General features: G+C 34.9%; 1 protein-coding gene across 1 annotated transcript in view; it reads right to left on the minus strand.

Annotated features, from left to right (window-relative positions):
* Positions 1-2093, minus strand: part of LOC143054665 (uncharacterized) — a 71309-nt gene extending 69216 nt beyond the window's left edge. The window contains exon 1 of the mRNA XM_076227686.1: positions 1983-2093. The gene's annotated coding sequence lies outside the window, so the exon portion shown is untranslated. The remainder of the gene's footprint in view (positions 1-1982) is intronic.
* Between the last annotated feature and the right edge of the window lie 14093 nt (positions 2094-16186).

A 16186-nucleotide genomic window follows, 5' to 3' on the forward strand; every position in this document is an offset into this window, starting at 1 on the left:
AATTTAACAAACACATAATGATAACATCACAGCAAATGCAACTAACTTGACAACTGAATTTTATCAAAAGAAACCTTAAAGTCAGCTCGCAGTCAGTTAAAGAAAAGGCCTATATCTCACTTGTGAGACCAAAGCTAGAGTATGGTAGCTGCATCTGGGACCCACATACAAAATTTCAAAAATCACAAATAGAAATGGTCCAAAGACGTGCAGCCAGGTATATATGTAATCGATATCATAACACCAGCTCTGTGACAAACATGCTTAACCATCTTAACTGGCCAACACTTGAACTAAGAAGAATAAGGCTTATATTTTTCTTTAAAATTATACACCACCAAGTAGCAATATACCCCACGAACCTGTTAATACCATCAGACACTCACAGTCACTCATTCAGGCAAATACAGGCAAAAAAAGACTAATATAAATTTTCATTCTATCCTAGGACAATCGTCCAATGGAACCTTTTACCAGTTACTGCTGTCCAATGCACCACAGTTGAAGAATTCAGAGAACAGATTCCTATATCTGTTCTCAACCAATACTACACCATGTAATGTAACACCTTGTAAATAGTTTTATCTTTAATATGTACAGTGATCATGAAAATCAAAAACAAGTTATTATTTCTTTATTTAATTTTTTGATGTAAATATAAAATTGTAAATTTTACCCACGCATGCACGGCATATAGTCATCTATATTATGATGGAGTGCGGAAACTAAAACGGAAGAGAAGAAGTTTCAGTGGCGGACCCAGGCATGAGGGGACGTCTAGAGCGTACAATCTCTCCCCTTTTGATCGAAAAAAAAAAATTCTCATGCTACTCACGATTTATATGATGTTTAGGGTTACACGCAAACTTTGAAAGGAAATAAACATGATAAATCAATAATCTGTGTCTAGTTCACCTGACTGGATCAGTTTTAAATGTTAGAGTCAATGATACCTGTGCGTGTACAATCAATAAGGACGTTATGCTTACTTCTTTGTTAGATGGACATTTAAATAGATTTATCTTTGTTAGCTTCCTATTGAAAGAATACTTGTAGCTATTACAAATCATTGGGACGGTAACCAAAGACGATTGAAAAACCTGTTAGACTAGTTTATAAATAAATTTCTTTAAACGAATAAATATGTGCAATTTACACCAAAAGATTGTATTAAGATTAGTCCATCTTTTCTATTTGGTTTACTATTAATTGAGTAAAATGACTTTAAGTTAGTAAAATAATTACTTGAAACGTTTTCCTACTGGTAAATTAGTCTTGGCAATAGTCTTTGATCCTATTACATATTTATTTTTGTATACCAAGGAAACAGATATGGGACACAAGTACAATGAAGTATTCCCTTACGACCAGATTTAAACAGGGGCGGATCCAGCCATTTTAAAATGACAAAGGAAGGGGGTCCAACTATATGTCCCCATTCAAATGCATTGATCGTCCAAAAAAGAAGAGGGGTTCCAACCCCCGGAACCCTCCACTGAATCCGCTGAGCATTACAAGGAAGTGTGGCCTGTACGATCAGATATATGTAGCAATGTTTAATTACTTAAAGAAAGTTGATCAAAAGAGTAGGCTAACTTGTTACAAGTGACATATACCAATACAATATGTTTTTTTAAAATTTCCGAATGAGGTCCCCAAAGGGAAGGCCTACATGTGTAAAATATGATACCTTTCACCAGTGGCTGATCCAGGACTTTCAAAAATGGACGGGGGCCAGAGGGGCACATTAAAAAAAAACCAGGGAACCCGACAGTTAAAAGCCTGAGAAATGCACATAAACCCCAATGTTCGGCCATAGGGTGCCTCCTTGGTACGCCCCATTTTTATTAATCAGTACAAACAGAGCCTATGATATTCTTGTAAAAAGTTTAAATCGTGTAACACACAAATGTAGATTATAAGATACTTAAATTACTATCTAAATAATCAATACATATATTATCAGAAATAATTAAAATTACCTTTAAAAAACAATTGTTCACTTGGTTAAAATGAATTTCCACTTTCGTTTCATATGTAAACACACAGACATAATCGACTGTCGACAAGTCATTTTTACATACGGGTATCTAGAATGTAATACAATAAACAAATATATATTTATTTGAACCACTCAAAAATGCCGTTAAGTGATTATAATTGAACATACATGCAACAGATGATATTACAATATTTCATTCATAAAAGAAAAGGAGATTATATATTTTAGCAGAGACATATATGTCTCTGATTTTAGCAAGTCCCATAGCCATTAATTTAAAAAAAAAAGGGGGGGGTTCTGCGGTAACCGATGAAAAACATGCATTTCTGATAATTTATTGCACATAATGCTGAGTCATAACTATGAACATCTCAAGGGTTGACAATGTTGACTGGGGCATGGAAATATGGTCACCTGGACTTCTCCCGTGCCGGTGTCATATATAGCCATTCTTCCCCCATGCCAATTTTTCCGGGGAGGGGGGGGGGGGGGCAACTGGATTGATCCAATCCCCCCCGGAAAAATTGGCATGATCCAACTTTCCCCCCTCAGCATGATGGGGGGGGGGGGGGGGGACCAGGATTAGGCCAAATTTTCCCCCTAATAGCACGGGAAGCTAATTTTTTCCCCTTGTAATATAACGTCGGCGACGTCAGACTTGTTGTTCTTTAATAACGAAATAACTACGAACGATTTTTTTTATGTATGAGACATAGCTACAGTTCATATAAAAAAGCACGCAGAGACAAACATTAACTGCGAAAACATGTCTATTTAGTATAGTTGTGAAACGATAGTTTTTCAACCGGAGATAGATAAGACTATTATTTTTGAAGCTTTACTTGCATCATTGAAATACAAGTTTACTCTTCATACTAGCCTGTGGTCAGAAAAACTAAACCTGCAACGTGAATTGTTGTGGCGAAACATATTATAAATGTTCCTTGGGTGATAATGAACCCCAACGAAAACTTTTTGGCATTTCAAAGCATGAGGGTACTAGTATGGAGTATACACCTACATGTAGTAATTTTTAGGTCAAAAGAATGCATGTAAATGTCAGCATGTTGAAGATTCGGACGATCAGACAAACAACACAATAAAAGCAATTACTGACGGTTAAAAATTTAGACGGACTGATGGACATGTAAGCACAGTATGGTAGAAATATAGATCGGCTGGTAGGGTAGACATGTAGACAGATTGATGGACACATATACGGACTGCATGGTGGACATGTTGTCAGACTGTTGGAAATGTACACTGACTGGTAAACATGTAGATAGACTATTGAACACGGAGAAGAACTGGTGGACATGTAGACAGAATATATGTGGTAGAGCTATATTTTTATGTTTTATGTTATTTAAGATTTTATGTTATTAGAATATATACTGGATATATTCTATTTACAGTTATTATAATTTGTAATATGCTAGTTTACTCAGGTAGAACATTTCTTATTGTTTATATCTTTTCTATTGGTCAGTATGATTTAGGCGGGAATCTTTTGTTTAACTATTCTTTGTTCTGGTCACTTGGCTAAAATATTTAGATGAAGTGGTAGCCATTTTCTTCAGCTCTATTGGAAGTTGTTATATCTTTAATTTGATATTGAAATAGTCTAGGACTTTCATATTCTTTTATAAGGTCAGTTTATTACTAATATATTCATTACAATAACATTCCAGTTTTAATGTCCAAGAGTGAGTGATATACAAGTGTATAATTGTATGAATAGGTGACCGTATTATGAAAGGCGTGTGCGATTGATTAAATAGTAAAGTTATGTGTAAACTATTCATCATTCTTAAAGTAATAAAGATAAACTTGATAATATAGTTTTATTTGTAAGATTTAATAAACTATATAAATTCTACATAAAACTGGTAAAAGTATGATTTATACTTTAATTTCTAGTAACATTAATATATAATCTATTTTAACAGTTTGTATGAGTGAGCATTAAATGATTTTATACTTCTTTAAAGTTAATACAAGTAAATATTTGATTAACCAGATTTAAGGATAGATAACTCTGAGTATTCTAATCTAGCAGTATAAATAAGGTTTCTATGATTTTAATATTTTGTCTTCAGGTTCTATTATTGAAACAGAATGTAAACTGATTTAAATCAATCAGTTGGTGAAAAGACCTTTGTACTACATGTGAGGTATGTTTATATGTATACAGTTTGTATTGTTCATGTTACTTTTATGTTGCTTTGCTTAAATGTATTGTCTGCTTTGTGTAACTGTTGCAAAACGGAATGTCTTGTTTGCACTTACAATTGCGTGTTATTATTATGTTAAACTAACTATTTTTGGTATGATACTACAAGCATAGCTATGTATTAGCTGTGAACTTGGTCTGTCGTTGCATATTTCACAATGCACTAAATACAGAGAAATATAGAATGTACTTATTTAATACAGAATTCGGAATGGTGTAATATCGTTTTGTGTAGCTTGTAAAACTATTATTTTAAGGGCAAAGGAAATCTACAGTTTTCTTCTATGCATATAGATATATTGATTTTATAGTAGTTGATAATTACTACTGATTGAATTGTATAAGAATTATATTGTTATTATTTCAGGGTCATTTTTGTTAGAATATTAACGTCAATTCTGATGAAATAAAGAACCTAAGACCTATCAACGTGTTTGTGTTTATTTAAATACATGGGAAGCACGACTACATATATAGACGAAGAAAGACTAATGGATACATAGACAGACCGTTGAAGATGTAGACGGACTAGTGGACATAGATAGACTGGTAACCATGTAGACAGACTTGTGAACACATAGCCAGACTGTGGAGAATGTAGACAAACTATGGGACTATTAGAAAGACTGGTGAAAATAAAGACAGACTAGTGGACACATAGACAGACTGACGAACAATTGTGTAATTTAAATGTAAACTGACATTTAAATATTTGTCAGCATAAAAATCTAATTCTAACTCTGTTGGATTTAATTTTCAGACTATATGAAAATAATGAAATCTATCATATGGGGGAAAGATTGGCATGGGGGAAAAGTGACTATTATGTATACGTATTGCCAAATTTCCGCGTGGGAAGAACTGCAATGATCCAAAATTTTACCAAGGGAAAAAATGGCTCATGCCAGGTTTTTCCCCGGGGGAAAACTGGCATGGGAGAAGAATGGCTATATAACACCGACAGAAACTGTAACCCGTGATGAAGGGAGGCGTCCGTTTGGCTGTGCGGGGATGTATAAATACCTTGCCACACCCGGTCAGAATCGATGCTTCGTGAAGAGAAAGTAGGTTGGCCCTTGTGAAATAACACTTCAAGTACTAAGTAACATCTTAAGGGGTTCAAGTTTCCCGCCCTTCATTCCGACCCCTCCCTATTTGGGAATGGTTTCTCGTTCTAAATATGTATGAAATAATTGTCACTGGACGTTAAGCAACAACTAATTGATACATCATAACTGAAAATAATTAACATATTTCCAAAAATGTGCATCTTACGTGGGGGGGGGGGGGGGGGGGGGGGGCTCTTAAACTGGTTTGTAAGATGCATATATTTATTCGTTTAAAACTTATTAATTAGTCTAACAGGGTTTTAAGTCGTCTTTGGTTCACGTGCAATAAATTGTGACTGTGGAATGATTTCAGTAAAAAAAAAGTTTGCATTAATCTAACGAACTGTAAATGTTAAACAGTGCCAAACATTTACATGCGTGGGGTCCAAATAACATTATTTCTTATGTTTATTTATTACAGAAATGCACATTTATACATCGAGGGGTTGAATGCATGGTTACACGCCATTATTCCGACAGCCTATTAATCCGACAGCCCATTGGTCCGACAACCCATTAGTCCGACAACCCATTAGTCCGACAACCCAATAGTTCGACAACCCAATAGTCCGACAACCCATTGCTCCGACAGCCCAATAATCCGACAACCCATAAGTCCGACACTCATCAGGGTATAAGGGTCAAATAAAATGTGTCTGTCTGTATTATTCCGGGGGGAGGGGGTACTCATCTTTCGAGTATAACTGCGCCGACAGCACTTGCCAAATCATACCCTGTTCTAACCAGAAAACATTGTTCTATACATGCTCAGAAAATGTATACCCTGTTCTAGACCGTATAAAATAAGATGCAGTTCTAGACCCGGGTTCTAGACTGTATCTTCAACAGTTGAATAAGAGATCCTGTTCTAGACAAATACTTTTTGTTAAAAAAAAAACCTGTTTTGCGGCACACCTTTACCACTAAAAATATAGTAAGTAAAACACTGATATCTTGTACAAAAAATCTGTACAAATTATAATTTGTACAGTACAACATTACAACTTGTACACAACATATATAACATAGGACTAAGGTAGTTCGAATACTTTCTAAGTATATTCTCAATTCGAAATCTGCATATAGAATAGAACAGAAAAGAATATTTCATTTTCCAAATTACAATGTCTATAAAGAGCATATAAAGAACAATCAGTGAAAGTCAGTGCGAGCTACTGATGAAACCCCCGCCCAAATATTTCGGTAAACATGAAGTTGCTGATTTGTTAATATGAAAAGGCATCACACGATATAGCTGATTTCAATAAACCCGGAAACCAAATTTCAAAAATCCTTGTAATGTAGTTCATGAGAAAGATGCAACCAAAATATTCATGGGACGGACGGACGAACTGACGGACTTACTGACGGATTGGCGGACAGTACCCCCCTCCCACACACACACACTTTTTTTGAGAAACGGCGGTATAATGATTGGGACAACATTAAGACATTACAATACTAGTATGATATAATTATCTTTATAGCAGCATAATCCTCAGTCAGAATCGGAGCAAAAGCAAAATATAAAAAACCAAACTAACACATTGATATCAAATAACAGTCAGTATCAAGACTTGTGCTTCATAATTCAAAAGAGCTATCAATATAACAAGATTTTTTTCCCATAATAGTAAAGTTTTCTTGTGTTAACATCAAAACAAATAAATTTCGAAGATTCGTCATGTTTATTTAACTTTTTAAAGTTCTGACAAGTGCTAGAAATATGCTGAAAGAGTTCATCCCTCAAATATTATAGAGTGAGCATGCGATTGGAAAATGACGCTCATCCTCAGCTTTATCAGCTGTACAATAAGATTTTTTGAGAATCTGGCATTTTTAATTCCTAATGTAATGGGTGAGCACCAACTGCCTTTTTACAAATCAATGATATCTAAATATTTTTCGTTTTGAAACAATCTTTAAATGAAATAGGTGTCAAGTTTGCCTTTGTCAGTGTTCATTGTTTGAAATTTTTAATAGATGATTCCAATATGTATATTTAACCAAAACACATAACTTACTAAGTTTTTGTTTACAATTAGATAATTCAAGGATTTGTATAATTATATAATATACTGAAAGAAATATCCCACATGAAAAGAATTATTGATATTAAAATGGACAACCACAAAAAAGTATAGAGAGCGGAGTTGGTCTTTTTAGAGAAAATTTACCCATACACATAAGACAGATGCATTGGGAAATTTTGACCTGTCGGAATAATGAGCTGTCGGAATAATGAGCTGTCGGAATAATGGGCTGTCGGAGTAATGGGCTGTCGTTATAGTGGGCTGTCGGAGTAATGGGCTGTCGGAATAGTGGGCTGTCGGAGGAATGGGCTGTCGGAATAATGGTTGTCGGACTTATGGGATGTCACCGAATGCATATGAACAATCAGTAAGATACACAATGCAAAAAAAATATGAATTTCATGAAACAAGAATCTTGCAATCTGGTAGGTTATCTAACCGGTTGTATATAACAACTCATCCCAACTGAACTGTTTACGACCGGACATTTTTCTGACCGTCATCAGTCAGACAGGGTATTACAAATCGTCAAAAAGGGACTTGGCCGAAAATTTCAGTTTTTTTGTACAATTTATGATTTTTACTGTAAAACTCATTTATTTTTCGTAGGCTCGTACACCACTCTTTTTCTAAAATCAATTAATTGTTATTTGTTACTTAATTTATCTTGAAAACACTGTTAAAATTACACGACCTTTTTGATTATTGGTGCTCTCAGTGGCGGATATCAAATTTTCAGAAATAAATAGCTAGAAATCGTCGAATCATGCAACACTTTTGACTTTTATTGTATATTCATAGTTATAAGTGATTTTAAGTGGGTCGAATAATCTGAGTAGTTAGGGTCTTGATTTGTGTAGCATGGGTCCATTGATCTGAGTAGTTAGGGTCCTGAATTGTGTAGCATGAATCCATTGCTCGGAGTAGTTAGTATCCTGAATTGTATAACATGGGTCGAATGATCTGAGTAGTTAGGGTCCTGAATTGTGTAGCATGGGTCCATTGATCTGAGTAGTTAGGGTCCTGAATTGTGTAGTATGGGTCCGTTGATCTGAGTAGTTACGGTCCTGAATTGTGTAGCATGTATCCATTGCTCTGAGTAGTTAGGATCCTGAATTGTATAGCATGGCTCGAATGATCTGAGTAGTTAGGGTCCTGAATTGTATAGCATGGGTCGAATGATCTGAGTAGTTAGGGTCCTGAATTGTATAGCATGGGTCCATTGATCTGAGTAGTTAGGGTCCTGAATTGTATAGCATGGGTCTAATGATCTGAGTAGTTAGGGTCCTGAATTGTGTAGTATGGGTCCGTTGATCTGAGTAGTTAGGGTCCTGAATTGTGTAGCATGGGTCCGTTGATCTGAGTAGTTAGGGTCCTGAATTGTGTAGCATGGGTCCGTTGATCTGAGTAGTTAGGGTCCTTAATTGTGTAGCATGGGGCCATTGATCTGAGTAGTTAGGGTCCTGAATTATATAATATGGGTCGAATGATTTGAGTAGTTAGGGTCCTGAATTGTGTAGCATGGGTCCATCGATTTGAGTAGTTAGGGTCCTGAATTGTGTAGCATATGTTCATTGATCTGAGTAGTTATATAATTAGGGTCCTGAATTTTATAGTATGGGTCGAATGATTTGAGTAGTAAGGGTCCTGAATTGTGTAGCATGGGTCCGTTGATCTGAGTAGTTAGGGTCCTTAATTGTGTAGCATGGGTCCATTGATCTGAGTAGTTAGGGTCTTGAATTGTGTAGCATGGGTCCATCGATTGGAGTAGTTAGGGTCCTGAATTCAGTAGCATGTATCCAATGATCTGAGTAGTTAGGGTCCTGAATTGTATAGTATGGGTCCATTGATCTGAGTAGTTAGGGTCCTGAATTGTGTAGCATGGGTCCATCGATTGGAGTAGTTAGGGTCCTGAATTGTGTAGCATGTATCCAATGATCTGAGTAGTTAGGGTCCTGAATTGTGTAGCATGTGTCCATTGATCTGAGTAGTTAGGGTCCTGAATTGTGTAACATGGGTCTATTGATCTGAGTAGTTAGGGTCCTGAATTGTGTAGCATGTGTCCAATGATCTGAGTAGTTAGGGTCCTGAATTGTGTAGCATGTGTCCATTGATCTGAGTAGTTAGGGTCCTGAATTGTGTAGCATGGGTCCATTGATCTGAGAAGTTAGGGTCCTTAATTGTGTAGCATGGGTCCATTGATCTGAGTAGCATGTGTCCAATAATCTTAGTAATATTGGTCTGATGATCTGAGTAGAATGGTTCCGAGTAACAGAGTATCTGATGGACAAAGTGGAATTTTTTCAAATATCTGAGCAGATAACCCTGAGAAGTATGAGTCCGTTAATATGAGAAGTATACGTATAATAAAACATGAGTAGTATGGGTCCGTTGATTTTAGAAGTATTGCAAAGAGCATGAGTAGTGTAGGTCCGTTGGTCTAACTCTTAGTAGCTTGGGTCCATTGAACTGAATAGTATTGGTATTTTGATCTCATTCTGGGAAGCAAAGGTAAAATAAAACCCGAATAGTATGAATCCGTTTGTCTGAGAAGTATAGGTAAAATAAAAGGTGGGCACTTAAAGTTAACCATCGAGGGACGTTAACTACCGAGGGTAGTAATGAATATTCATCTTTACCGGATGATTGACAGCGATGTAAATAAAACATGAGAGTGATTATACCGTGTGTCAACGTCATATCAAATTAATTCAATTTAATTGTTAGAAATACTGTTTTCTGCTGAAAATTAAAAAATAAATAAAATTGAATTGAATGGAATGGAATTGAGCTATGTACAATACAGTAAATATTTATTAGCAATTAGAATTAGACGATAGACAAGCATATTTTGCCTATTGATTCTTTTTTGCATGCCTATTTGGTTATATTATAATGCACTAATTGTTTTGATACTGTTTAATGTTTAAATAAGACCTATATGTGAACCATTTATGCACTTTTAATATAAAGATCAGATTCACACAGGATCATACAGTTCGAGCTAACTATTTTATTAGTGGAGCGGCGGAGAGGACAATTTCAGAAATTTAAATTACCTAAATACCTCATGGATTTTTGATAGCTCATTGGAAAGCTGAAATCGTGTACTTTTTGAAAATATGTGTCGTCAATATGAAAGCTGGTACCATTATGCCGAAAATCAAGGTCAAAGGTCATCACTTAAAATATTCATATTTTCATCTCGAGAAACAATACCATTGATACTTTCAAAATTAATAATCTATTCAATAAATTAAATGAGTATTAATATGTATCAATGTGTTAGTTCATACAAAGGAGTAGGTTCAGTAAGACCCCTTTTTGGCCCCAAAATATAGCAGTTTTACAAAATTGTTAAAATGTAAACCTTTAGTTATTTATTGGACAGTAGAATGCTTCTGCTACATAAACATGGGCTGTGTTTGACAATACAATGCACATATATCCGGTACTAGCACCATTAAGTCATGCTAAATTACTGAAATCCTCATAATTCTAGCATTTAAGTTAAATTTTAGACGGTTTTCGTGTAAAACGGAAGTGGCCGCATTCGTGTTCATCCTTAATATTGAAATGTAAGTTGTATTTGATGATAATACATAACATATATAAAGGTTGAGGATGAACACGGATGCGGCCACTTTCATTTTTACCAAAAACCATCTGAAAAGTGACATTTTTCGGCATATTAGGTAGATTTTCCATATTTGAGCTTGAATCGGATCGTTTTTAATGACTAAATCTGTTAAAATCTTTCCCATAAACTAATTAATTCAAATAAAATAGACACTTAAGTGTTTAAAAAGTGGTCAAAATCTTTCGTCAGATGAACCTGAAATTTGAGGCCAAAATCGGTCCTTACCGGACCTACTCCTTTGTTTTTTTATTTGGACTTGACGTCAAAACAACGTTATATTTAACTTTTTGAAGGTAGTCCGTGGTATACAAATTTTAAAGCCTAATAAAAACCAGTAGCATAATAACCTTAATATTTCACCTAGACAAATAGCATTTCTTGAACACTTTATGATAAAAGTTTTTAAAAGAGTATTCAAAATGCATAGTTTATAAATCAAACAATAAAAGTTTGCAGCCGTGCTAAATTTCTTTTCAGTTTTCAAGGATTAGACATGTCACTGAGTTTTCCTTTCTCAATACATGATACTTTTTGATATAATATAGTTATTGGAGTGGTAAACTACACAATGAGAGCAAGCACTTTGAAGAAATTATTCAAACATTAAGACATGAACGTTTTGGTACTAGTATCTATGATGAGTTTAATTTCATAAAAAATGAAACGTGGAAAAAAAACATAGCAAACCAAAATAAAGCTATCAAATATTGTAACAAGAACTATTTTTATGATATTTCATCTGTGTCATCAGCTATGTCAGCGGATACTGACTGGACATTATTACAACTTCCTACATTTTGGCAAAAACATAAATCAGTGCAAGGAAGACCCTGCTCCTTGCAAACACATGCTTCCTGACATGCGTTTTTCCCCTTACACGAACAAATAAGATCTTGTAGAAAATCTGATGCCATTTGTCCCTCAAAGAAAACTGGCTCTAACTTGTCATTTTGTGCAGTTTTCCAACCGAAAGCACATGGGGATCCATTATTCGGGTTGGCCAAATTTGCCGACACCCAAACTTTGCTTTGCCACATTGCACGCAGTACGTGTTGCTTAAATACGGATTCACTTGGCGGAAGCTTTATAAGACTTTTATCTTTATTGATAGCCAACTGATGTCTCAGCAAATTTAAATCGTTGTGATATTTCTAAAATTTGTACTTTGAGTCTTATAAAGCAGCAACAAACTCCCTAGCAGAAACTACCGCACTATCAACATCATCGTGTGTTAAGGCTACAAGATTATTGAAACGGCTTGGTTTTGTTCTCAGGAGGTTGAATACCGACTTTTTACCGATTCCAAAAAAAATTGAAGTGGAATCACACCCACCCAGAGCATGACCGGCAGAATACCGGTGACAACTGGATCAATGGACGAAACAATGTCGTGAACTGGTATAAAACGTCTATTATCATTCAAGCTACCTATTGAACCAGTTTGAACCCATAATTCTTTTGTATTTTTAAGCATTGGGTAGAAATGCCTTAAGCTTGGAGGAATTACAGTAGGTCTTACTTATTTTATCAGGTAAAAAAGACTGGTACATTGTCATGAGTGATGACAATAAAAGAGACCTTTTGTCACAAATGAGGTCTCTGTCTATAATTTCAACCACTTTTTCAAATGCCAAATCATACGCTGATTTATCAGTTGATTTTGGTCTATATGCCAAGTATGTAGTCAGACATGCTGCATGATACACTGCTTTATTGAGAAAATTCTCTTTCTCTATTCGATTAATCATTTCAGCGTCGCATGCTCTAACAGCAGCATCTTTAAGATTGGCTAACCGTTCCGCAGATGAAATGGTATGTAATGTTTTCACCCTTTTATGTGACATTTTGCTGCAAATAATACACTTTGATGTATTAAGAGGGTGATAATTTTTTCCAGGCACCAAAGAATTAGATAAATCGTAATTTATATCTGGTGTTTCCTTTTCAGCTGAAGAACATGGTACTGATTCTAAATTATGTTTACTTGCGTAGCTTTTAAAACATGACCTATGGCACCTAAATACGGGTAATTCACTAGATATTTCATTGCAGAATTCATTAAAAAAACTGAACAAATCATCACGTCACTTTGCTGCAGCATTTATCAGGCTTTTTCTTCCAGATTCCGTTGATGTTATTAAATTTTCATCATCAACAGAACTGCAGATAATGCAATTGTCAACACCAACTTTCACTCTCCTTTTTTTAGTATCCGGCGGGACTAGTTTTAATGAGACTGATAAATTGTCCATTTGATGAAATAAAAAACAAATCAAACACACCTGAAAACCAAACCAACCCTACAATGATATTCACTTTTCCCGTTGAATTCAACAAAGGAAATTACAAAATGAATAAGAAATATGCTTGAAAACGACTACAATCAACCTTCGAAAAATTGCTAAATGTTGGACTATAAATAGAAACCACAACAATGTCGGTAAATTTGTGACAAATATTCGGACTTAAATCTCGATAAAAAGCAGATATTTAGCCAAATATTTATCTTTTAAGAAATTAACTGCAAAAAGTAAATCGAGTCGATTGTAGTATTATACGGCGGCTTTATTGTTGTGCCTTTAAAATACACCTATACTGCACGTGCAAATAATGCTAGGTGAAAAACGATGATTTTTCAGTGTTATTTTCAACCATTTTCAGATGCATCGTGCTTTCCATATAGGACTATTTGAAAATGCTCTTAAATTTTATGACGTTCAAGAATAACTATATTTACCAATTTCGTTCACAAATTATTTTTTAGAACGTGTTTGATATGAAATATGAGTACCGAATCAGCAGTGGGGTATACGATGCAAGTTGGGTAACGTCAGTTAAGGCTATTTATAACGTCATTTGTACCACATTTGATTTTGACGACAAACATTTTTCAGAAGTTGAATAATCGATAGACATTTTAAGCCATTAAAATCCCATGAGGTATTTAGGTAATTTAAACTCGTTAACTAAGCGACTTTTTTAACATTCGCCGCTCCACTATATGTACGAGAGCTATTACTAATGTAACGGTGATGCTGAGATAATCTCCCTTTGCTAGAATATGGGATGACGCAAAATGAACTATATCACTGTGCAAGAACGGAATAGCAAAGTGAATATATAAATCAAACTGTATTGAGATGATTTGGTAAATGTTTATCCAACTTACTGGATATTTTATGGAAGATTTTGTCATTTGTATAGAGGAATTATACCTTTACAAATGAACTTGGGAGAATAATACACTAATTTTGGAATTTTTGGCCACTGAAACGAACTATACCTCAAATTTTTGAATGTAAATTTGTTGCGTTCAATTGTTAAATATTTAATGCAATGAGTGTATAGCCTGAAATGAGATTTTGAATACAACTAAAATTAAGACAAAATCCTGATTATTTCAAACGCAATATTTCAAAATGCGAGTCTTAATTATTATCGCAATAATAAAAACCTCGCATAAATTTCTGAATTTACAGACATCTGTACCGTGAGCGTACCGTGATCTGTTAAAGGTTTTTTTTATAGTTAATTCCGGTGTCACTTTGTCTCTTTAAGAGAGTTGTCTCATTGGCAATCATGCCATATCTTCTTTTTTTATATAATAGAACAAAAACCTGAACGACTTTACATCATAAATAAAAATGCATCCTTATTTTAGTCGTGATGGAGACAGAGTCAAATGAAATAGTCAAGGTCTTTTCACGGATAGTCAAGGTCTTTAAACAACCCTTAGTTATAGTATTAAAGTATATGTACCAGCCGTGTAAGACTTTTATGAGTAGTCAATGTCTTTAAACAACCCTTTGTTTTAGTATTAAAGTCTCTGTACCAGCCGTGGAAGCTTTTCACGGATAGCCAAGGTCTTTAAACAACCCTTTGATATAGTATTAAAGTCTCTTTACAAGGCGTGGAACACTTTCATGAGTAATCAAGGTCTTTGAACAAACTTAAATTATAGTACTAAAGTATCTGTACCAGGCTTGGAAGACTTTCATGGATAGTCTAGGTCTTTAAACAACCCTTAGATTTAGTATTAAAGTCTCTGTACCAGCCGTGGAAGACTTTCATGGATAGTCAAGGTCTTTACACAACCCTTAGTTATAGTATAAAAGTCTCTGTACCAGCCGTGGAAGACTTTCATGAGTAGTCAAGGTCTTTAAACAACCCTTAGTTATAGTATTAAAGTATGTGTACCAGGCATGGAAGACTTTCATGGATAGTCAAGGTCTTTAAACAACCTATAGATATAGTATAAAAGTCTCTGTACCAGCCATGTAAGACTTTCATGAGTAGTCAAGGTCTTTAAACAACCCTTAGTTATAGTATTAAAGTCTCTGTACCAGCCCTGGAAGACTTTTATGGATAGTCAAGGTCTTTAAACAACTCTTAATTATAGTATTAAAGTCTCTGTACCAGCCTTGGAAGACTTTCAAGAGTAGTCAAGATATAAAAACAACCCTTATTTATAGTATCAAAGTTTCTGTAACAGGAGTGGAAGACTTTCATGAATAGTCAAGGTCTTTAAACAACCCTGAGTTATAGTATTAAAGTCTCTGTTCCAGCCGTGGAAGACTTTCATGGATAGTCAAGGTCTTTAAACAACACTTCGATTTAGTATTAAAGTCTCTGTATCAGCATTGTGAGACTTTTATGAGTAGTCAAGATCTTAAAACAAACCTAAGTTATAGTATTAAAGTTTCTGTACCAGCCGTGGAAGACTTTCATGAATAGTCAAGGTCTTTAAACAACCCTAAGATATAGTATAAAAGTCTCTGTACCATCTGTGTAAGACTTTCGTGGATAGTCAAGATCTTTAAACAACCCTTAGTTATAGTATCAAAGTCTCTGTACCAGCCGTGAAAGACTTTCATGAGTAGTCAAGATCTTTAAATAACCCTTAGTTATAGTATTAAAGTCTCTGTACCAGCCATGTAAGACTTTCATGAGTAGTCAAGGTCTTTAAACAACCCTTAGTTATAGTATTAAAGTCTCTGTACCAGCCGTGGAAGACTTTTATGGATATTCAAGGTCTTTAAACAACCCTTAATTATAGTATTAAAGTCTCTGTACCAGCCGTGGAAGACTTTCAAGAGTAGTCAAGATATAAAAACAACCCTTAGTCTTAGTTATAGTATCAAAGTTTCTGTACCAGCCGTGTAAGACTTT

The sequence above is a fragment of the Mytilus galloprovincialis genome, chromosome 12, assembly GCF_965363235.1.
Source record: "Mytilus galloprovincialis chromosome 12, xbMytGall1.hap1.1, whole genome shotgun sequence".
Taxonomy (NCBI): domain Eukaryota; kingdom Metazoa; phylum Mollusca; class Bivalvia; order Mytilida; family Mytilidae; genus Mytilus; species Mytilus galloprovincialis.